This window comes from Callithrix jacchus, chromosome 1, assembly GCF_049354715.1.
Source record: "Callithrix jacchus isolate 240 chromosome 1, calJac240_pri, whole genome shotgun sequence".
In the NCBI taxonomy this organism is placed as follows: domain Eukaryota; kingdom Metazoa; phylum Chordata; class Mammalia; order Primates; family Cebidae; genus Callithrix; species Callithrix jacchus.
In genome coordinates this window covers 218,557,370-218,565,073 of record NC_133502.1, presented here as the reverse complement: position 1 = coordinate 218,565,073, position 7,704 = coordinate 218,557,370, and the positions used below count along the sequence as shown (strand labels likewise).

The 7,704-nt window shown below is 62.3% G+C and overlaps 1 long non-coding RNA gene across 1 annotated transcript; it reads left to right on the top strand.

Annotated features, from left to right (window-relative positions):
* Positions 1 to 3,101: 3,101 nt before the first annotated feature.
* LOC108588222 (uncharacterized) lies at positions 3,102 to 5,571 on the top strand. Its single transcript, XR_013524334.1, has 3 exons — positions 3,102 to 4,964; positions 5,080 to 5,200; positions 5,391 to 5,571. It is a non-coding gene; the product is annotated as an uncharacterized LOC108588222 (long non-coding RNA).
* Positions 5,572 to 7,704: the final 2,133 nt, after the last annotated feature.

The following is a 7,704-nucleotide window of genomic DNA, read 5'->3' as shown; positions in this document are numbered from 1 at the left end:
AAGTCTGGAGTTGGGACTTAGCCCACCCAGGGCCAGGCCCCAGGCCAAATTTGGTCTCTTGATGGGGCCTGGTGACCTCCCCACCTGTCTCCACTCCACTCGGTGCCCGGGCAACCCTCTCTGTGTCTTGGCCTGTGAAGATAGGTGGAGGGGCTCTGCCTGGGCCCCCGCTGGCTACCCCGACTGCAGGCCCTTCCCTGAAGGCTTGGCTGCTGGTGCCTGCTCCTGCGCCGCCCCCCCCCTTGCCAGGCAGGTGGGCCTTGGGCAGGTGGGCCCCGCCCAACCTCCTGCCACAGGGCACTGACATGACGCAGCTGCTCCTGGCCGAGGTCCACAGCACATGTGACCAGTGTGCAGACAGACGCAGACTCACACGCAGCACCCGGTCAGACTGGTTCTACCTGGCCAGCCCTTGGCCCAACCTGGAGGCTGTCTTCAGCCCCCAGCTCCCTGCCCCCATCCTCAGGCCCCCCAGCCTCCCTGCCCCGTCCTCAGCCCCCCCAGCCTCCCTGCCCCCATTCTCAGCCTCCCAGCCTCCCTGCCCCTGTCCTCAGCCCCCCCAGCCTCCCTGCCCCCGTCCTCAGCCCCCCAGCTTCCCTGCCCTGTCCTCAGCCCCCCCAGCCTCCCTGCCCCCATTCTCAGCCTCCCAGCCTCCCTGCCCCTGTCCTCAGCCCCCCCAGCCTCCCTGCCCCCGGCCTCAACCCCCCAGCCTCCCTGCCCCCGGCCTCAGCCCCCCAGCTCCCGCCCCCTTTCTCTGCTACCCCCCCCAGCCTCCCTGCCCCAGTCCCGGTAACTTCCAGCCTCACTTCCTCATTTGTGAGCCAAACACTGCTGCCCGGCCTGAGGCCCCTGTGAGGCTGGAATAAGAGGACATCACAGCTGGGGTGGGGCGGGGATCGGGAGGAGGTCAGAGCCTGGTCGGGAGAGACCCCCAAATGTCACCAAGTGGGTGGATGGGCCGTGGAAAGGCAGCCATCCCCTGCCCTGCCTCCCAGGGGCCCTTCTGGCAGTGAGGCCCCCCCAGCTGTGCCAGTCTTGTGCTGCCCTGGTGTCCTCGGCCCTCAGCCCACACGGCCTGGGAGAACATGCTGCAGACCCTCCGTGTTGCTGTGGAGCAGGCCTGGCAGGGTGGCCCCCGGGACTGCCGGGAGCTCCCAGCAGGCGGCTGGGCCAGGTCATCCTTGTTACTCGAATAGCTGGGTAGAGAATTACCTCAACAGCCAGGGTGCACCCCACAATATAGTGCAGCCCAGGCCCCACACTCCCCACACCTCACAACACAGCCTAGCCCAGGCCCCACCCTCTGGCCCCCCCAAATACAGCCTGGCCCGTGGCCTTCCTCCCCCTGCCCCCCCCCGGCCCCAGCAACACAGTCCAGCCCAGGCCCCACCCCCGACCACCCGCTATACCCCCCTGTCCCCCACATCCCCCCGCCCCACTGTGCTTCCCTCAGGTGGATGGCGACGCCAGTCCCTCGGAGCTGCTTGGGGGCTGGAGGGTCGTGTGCGTCATGGGGCCCTGTGTGGCTGTGCCAGGCTTCTCTGGCAGATGGAGGGTCTGCTTCCCCGGGAGGGTACAGGCGGCCCAGCTCCCTTGGTGTCAGGGCCTCCCCGAGCCCCTCTAGAGTAAAAAGGCCGACAGCTGGGGCCCGAGGGAAGGTGCGACTCTGATGGCCCATGCCCCCACAGCTGAGGCCTCACATCTGGCCCGCAGCAGGACACAGCGAGACTCACCTGCAGAGGGCCCCAGCCCTGGGCCTGTGCCGCCCCCAGCATACTGGACCCACCTGGAAGGTTTCTGACTGCCCGCCCCCCTCTCCAGCCAAGGACTCTCCCCAGGGCCCCTCCCCTGGGAAACCTGTGCCCCCACCAGCCAAGGGGGCTCTGCTCCACCGGCGCTGAGCCGCCCACTAAATGCAGAGTCCAGTGAGTGAGGCCCATGCCTGGAGTCCAGGCACCAATGCCAGAAATCTCATACTCTGCTCTAAGAACCTGGGTCCTGGTGGGTGGAAGGGTGTCAGGGTGGGGGGCCAAGGAAATATGGGGCGATGGGCTGGGGGTGCAGACGGGCGATAGTGGAGGGGCAGGGTGGGGGCACAGGCCGAGAGGGTCAGGTAGAAGGGTTGGCAGAGAGTGTTGTGTATGGGGGGCCGTGTGGACAGGGTTTAAGGGGCATGGGCAGGCCCTGGGCGGGGCAGCTGGGTACACAATGGGCCCTTGTCCTGCAGGCTGCAGCTCCTGGGCGCCCTGAGCAAATACACGCCCTGTTCTCGGCTGCACACCGCGTCCTGGGACGCCACCGTGGCTGGGGGCCAGTGGGAGGGTGGCTGCAAGGCCAGGGCATCCGCCCAAGGGTTCTGCTGCCCGTGGACCTCCATGTGGAGCCGTCCCCGCGGTGGCCTGGGTGTGGCACTCATGCCTTGGCCACCCCACCGGGTCCACCCAGGGATCCCCTGGGGGAGAGTGGCTCACTCTGACCCTGCTGGAGATGCCCAACCAGGCCCGAGGCCCAGCTCAGCCTGCAGGACTCCGGGCTCCCACTCAAGCCACCTGCATGCCCATCCTGCGTCTGCCCTGCCCTGCCCACCCGCAGCCACAGCCCTGGATGGGCCTCAGCCCGGGGCTTTCTCAGGACGTCTGGGTTGGGGCAGAGGCCAGGCGGGCAGGGCTTGGCTCAGGTCCCTGCCAAGGCACCTTCCTAGGTGCAGGGTCTCTCTGGAGCACCAGTGGGAGCTGCAGGCAGGCCCTGCCAGGGGTCCCCACCCAGCCCTCTGGCCTGCCCCAGGCCCGTGGCCCTGAGAGGGTGATGGGGGCCTGCCTTCCCGACCGGTGCTGAGGACAGCCCTGGCCAGAGCTGGGGGACAGCTGGGACAGGGATCAGCCCTCCCCCAGGGACCTGGGCAGGGGTGGAGAGGAGAGGACCCATCTTCCTGGGGTGGTGGGATGCTCCATCAGGCCGTGGGGGCTTTGTCAGGGGCAGGGAGGAGAGCTGGGGGGCAGCTGAGCACTGAGGGGAGGCACACGAGGCCCTGGGGGTTTGCTGTGGGTTCGGGCACCAGTGGCTGCTCCCTCCTCTCTACGTCTCTTCCCTGGAAGCGGCAGGAGCTGACTGCTCACCCTGAAGGAGTGCCTGAGACACCTCGTCACCTGGTAACAGCATACCGTCAGCACAAGGGCTCGAAGGAGGCCGGAGAACCCAGGGGAGACAGGCACCAAGAAAGACCGTAGCAAGAAAGTTCTTGGCCAGCAATACACCCCACCACACCAGGCAACATCTTGGACGTACGGTCAAGAGCCATGAGGCCTGGTTAGCCTCTCTGGCAGCTGATGCCGCTGAGCCCACCCTCCAGAGGACCACGAGAGTCCCCAGAGCACAGGACGGTCATTGGGGGGCTCCAGGCACAGCACAGCCTGTTGGGGAAGCTGTGGGTAGCCAGGCCCCGGGGCAGCTCCGCGGCAGTGCCCTGGGAGGGCTTCCCTCAGCAGAGCTGCTTTGGCTCAGCGGACCGCCTTGTGGAGTACCCGGTCCTGTGAGGTGGCCACGGAGGGCTCCTGCACCCCTTGCCAGGATGGGTTCCAGGGGACGGGGTGGTGTTCTCAGCTTTACCTTGAGAAGTGTCTGGACCACCTGCCCCCGTGACCCCCGTGTGTGCCTGTGTGGGGACAGGACAGCAGGCATGGGGGCTGCACCAGAGTCCACTGGCCCCAGAGGACAGGAGGGAGCATCTGTCCCTCAGCCAGCATCTCGGAGCCTGGCCGCCCCCAGCACAGGGGTCCTGCCCAAGCCTAGCACAGGCTCACCCTGTTGGCCTGGATGCCTGAATCTGCCCCAGCTGCGCTCTGGGCGTGCAGGGAGCAGGCTCAAAGCCCTACCTCTGGAGCCCACCCTGTGCAGATGGCTCTCACAGGCTCAGCTCCAAGGGCTGGGGGCCATAGAGGGGCTTTAGCGGGAATGGAGGCTGGGTCTGTCAGTGGGCATGGGCTGAGAGTCCCTCCCTCTTGCCCTGGAGGCAGCCAAGGAGGGAAAGAGGCCTGGCCCCCCACTCCACTTCTGCTCCAGAAGCCACCAGGGAACGAAGCCACACTGGGCTTCTAGTGGACTCGGTGGTGGCCAGACTGGGCCTTGAGGCTGCGGCCCCCACGCTAGGCAGGGGTCGTCCAGGCCAGCCTGCACCTGGAGCTGGCCCTCTTTCGAGAGGCACCCACAGCTGCCAAGAGCTGAGGCCAGGGAACTTTAGGACCCCATGGGCCTGGGCCCTGCCCTGAACAGACACAGCTCTGGGGAGGCGCCTGGGCCCCAGGAGGGTCATTTGCATGACAAATGGATGACTAGGAAACTGGTGCCAGGCGAGTGTGTGTGTCTGTGGGTGTGCAGGGGCTCTGAGGGGCCACACAGCCAGCCGCCAATCCCAAACTCAGGGCCGCCCAAAACCAGGGGTCCCTGCCTGCAGGGCTCGGGCGGACAGTGGCCTGTGGTAAAGAAGACTGCTGGTTATGGGGAGAGCCTGGTTCTGGGCCACAGAGTCAGGGCCTGGGCCCTCTTCGGGCCTCAGAATATGTTTTCATCTGTGAGACGGGGCAGCCGCCCAGCCGGCTGCAGATCTGATGGAAGCACCTCATTCTGACCCAGTTCAGGGCTCAGGGAAGGTCAGCACCCCAGGCCCGGAGACCTCAGAGCCAACACCCCCAGGTCCCTATGTGCCGGTCCCCTCCATTTCTGCCCTCCCCTGTGGCCTGCGGGGCTGTGGGGCAGGTGGGGAGGGTCACTCTGAGTAGACAGGGAGGCCGGAACACCGTCCTGGTCGGTGGCAGGGACAGGCGGCCTCGGTCTCGGCTCACCCTGCCTCCTCCATGAGTCCCACTGTCCTTCCTGACTCCTGGGAGCAGCCACGTGGTCTGCAGAGCCCAGCGCACGGGGAGAACTCGGGCTCCTTGTTCAAAGGACGGGAAAAAGTGACATTACAGGTACCAACGGACGAAGCTTGTTCCTTGTTCTGTGATCCATTTCTCAGCTTATCACGGTGTTTTCTGGTATCCAAAATCCCTGGATTACACACATTTATCCTGTCTTTTTTTTGAGGTGGAGTCTCGCTCCGTTGCCAGGCTGGACTGCAGCGTCGCGATCTCAGCTCACTGCAACCTCCACCTCCCAGGTTCAAGTGATCCTCCTGCCTCAGCCTCCCGAGTAGCTGGGATTACAGGTGCCCACCACCACGCCCGGCTAATTTTTGTATTTTTAGTAGAGACGGGGTTTCACCATGTTGGCCTGGCTGGTCTTGAACTCCTGACCTCAGGTGATCCACCCACCTCAGCCTCCCAAAGTGCTGGGATTACAGGCGTGAGCCGCCGCGCCCCGCCCTGATTTCACCATATATCTTCATTTTGTGCAAGGTGAGGTTTCATGCAGACGTCAGACTGCAGGACTCCCATGTGGCACCACTAAAGTCACACAGCTCGTTATCTGCTGCTCAGATGGGCACGTGTGTTTGGTTTTTACCAGAAGAGTGGAAATGCTGCACCGAACTAACTCGACTGCTTTTCATTTTCCTTGCGATAAAATATAAGTAACAGATACGTTGCTGTCGTGTCATTTTTAAGTGTCCAATTCCGTGGCAGTAAGCACATTCACGACGTTGTGTGACGGTCACCACTCTCTATTTCCAGAACTTTTTCATGGCCCCAAACAGAAGCTTCATTCCCATTAAATACTGACCCCCGGCCGGGCGCGGTGGCTCAAGCCTGTAATCCCAGCACTTTGGGAGGCCGAGGCGGGTGGATCACGAGGTCAACAGATCGAGACCATCTTGGTCAACATGGTGAAACCCCGTCTCTACTAAAAATACAAAAAAAATTAGCTGGGCACGGTGGTGCGTGCCTGTAATCCCAGCTGCTCGGGAGGCTGAGGCAGGAGAATTGCCTGAACCCAGGAGGCGGAGATTGCGGTGAGCCGAGATCGCGCCATTGCACTCCAGCCTGGGTAACAAGAGCGAAACTCCGTCTCAAAAAAAAAAAAAAAAAAAATACTGACCCCCGCTACCCAGCCCCTGGCAGACACCACTCTACTCTCTGTGTCTATGGATTCAATGAGTCTCAGGACCTCGCGCTCGGGATCTGCCCCTCCGTGTCGGGCTCATCCCACTGAGCTGAATGTCTTCAAGGTTTGTGCGTGCTGTAGCCACGTCGGAACTCCCTTCCTCTTCGAGGCTGCGTAATATTCCACGGTATTGGTATTCCACATTTTGCTTATCCACTCCTCTGATGAAGGGCACCAGGGTGGCTTTAACCTTTTGGCCGTTGGGAATGCTGCTCCCATGAACATGAGTATAGAAGTCTCTCTCCCGGGCCCTGATTTCGGTTCTTCCGGGGTATTTACCCAGAAGTGGACCCGCTAGATCACCTGGGGCTATGGCTTCACTGAGTCCCCCAAAGTTCATGTGTTGGCAACTTGATCCCGAATTTGATGGTGTTGGGAAGTGGGGCCGGATGGAAGGTGTTTGGGTCATGGGGTCCTGAACGGATGAATGCTGTTGTCTCAGCAGTGGGTTTGCTATAAAAAGACAAGCTCAGGGCTGGGCACGGTGGCTCACGCCTGTAATCCCAGCACTTTGTGAGGCTGAGGTGGGCGGATCACCTGAGGTCGGGAGTTCAGACCAGCCTGGCCAACTTAGTGAAACTCCATTTCTACAAAAATACAAAAAAATTAGCCAGGCATGATGGCAGGTGCCTGTCATCCCAGCTACTCGGGAGGCTGAGGCAGGAGAATCACCTGAACCCAGGAGGCGGAGGTTGCAGTGAGCCGAGATCATAGCACTGCACTGCAGCCTGAGCGACAGAGGGAGTCTCCATCTCAAAATAATAATCACAAAAGACAGGTTTGGCCTCCTCCTGCACACATGCACTCTCTCCCTCCCCTCCCTCTCCTGCTCTTCCAATTTCTGCCATGGGTGGTGCAGCAAGAAGGCCCTTGCCAGATGCCAGCCCCTTGAACGTGGACTTCGTAGCCTCGAGAACCATGAGCCAGTACATTTCTGTTCATTAAAAGTCACGCGATCTCAGGTATTCTGTTACAGCAAAACGGACTGGGGGACTCGGTGTTGAGCGTTTTGAGAAACTGTCTCCACAGTAGCTGCACGGTTTTGCATTCCCGGCAGTGGCGCGTGAGTGTTCCCGTTTCTCCACATCCTTGCCGACGCCTGCTGCTTGCTGGTTTTGGATGACAGCCATCCCGGGGCGGGGGTGAGGTGGTGTCTCACTGTGGTTTCAATGTACATCTCCGCAGCTTCTTTGCCGGACACCGTCCTGCCCTTCTCACCCAGCTCAGATTCCACGGCCACCACTGAACCTGACCCACCCGGCCCAGCTGCGGGCTCCTCCTGCTCCATCCTCCTCACCATCACCCTGTTCCCTCCCTGTCTGCCCCCACCACCTCAGTGAGCCCCTCACAGGCCCCTGCTCCAGCCTCAGTCTCCCCTCCACGGTGTCTGACAAACAAACCTGTGGCATCATCTCTCCTCCTAACAAGACTCCCTGGGCCTTCACCTCCCACCGTCCCCGCCCTCTCACAGGCACACAGGGCTGTGGCCATCCACAGCTCCCAGGCCCCTTCTCCCCAGCCCACCTCCCTCACGGCATCCAGGATCTCAGGCTCTGGACTCTTCACTCTGCTCCTTCCGCATCTCCTCAGAGGGATTTTCCTTCTTTCCTC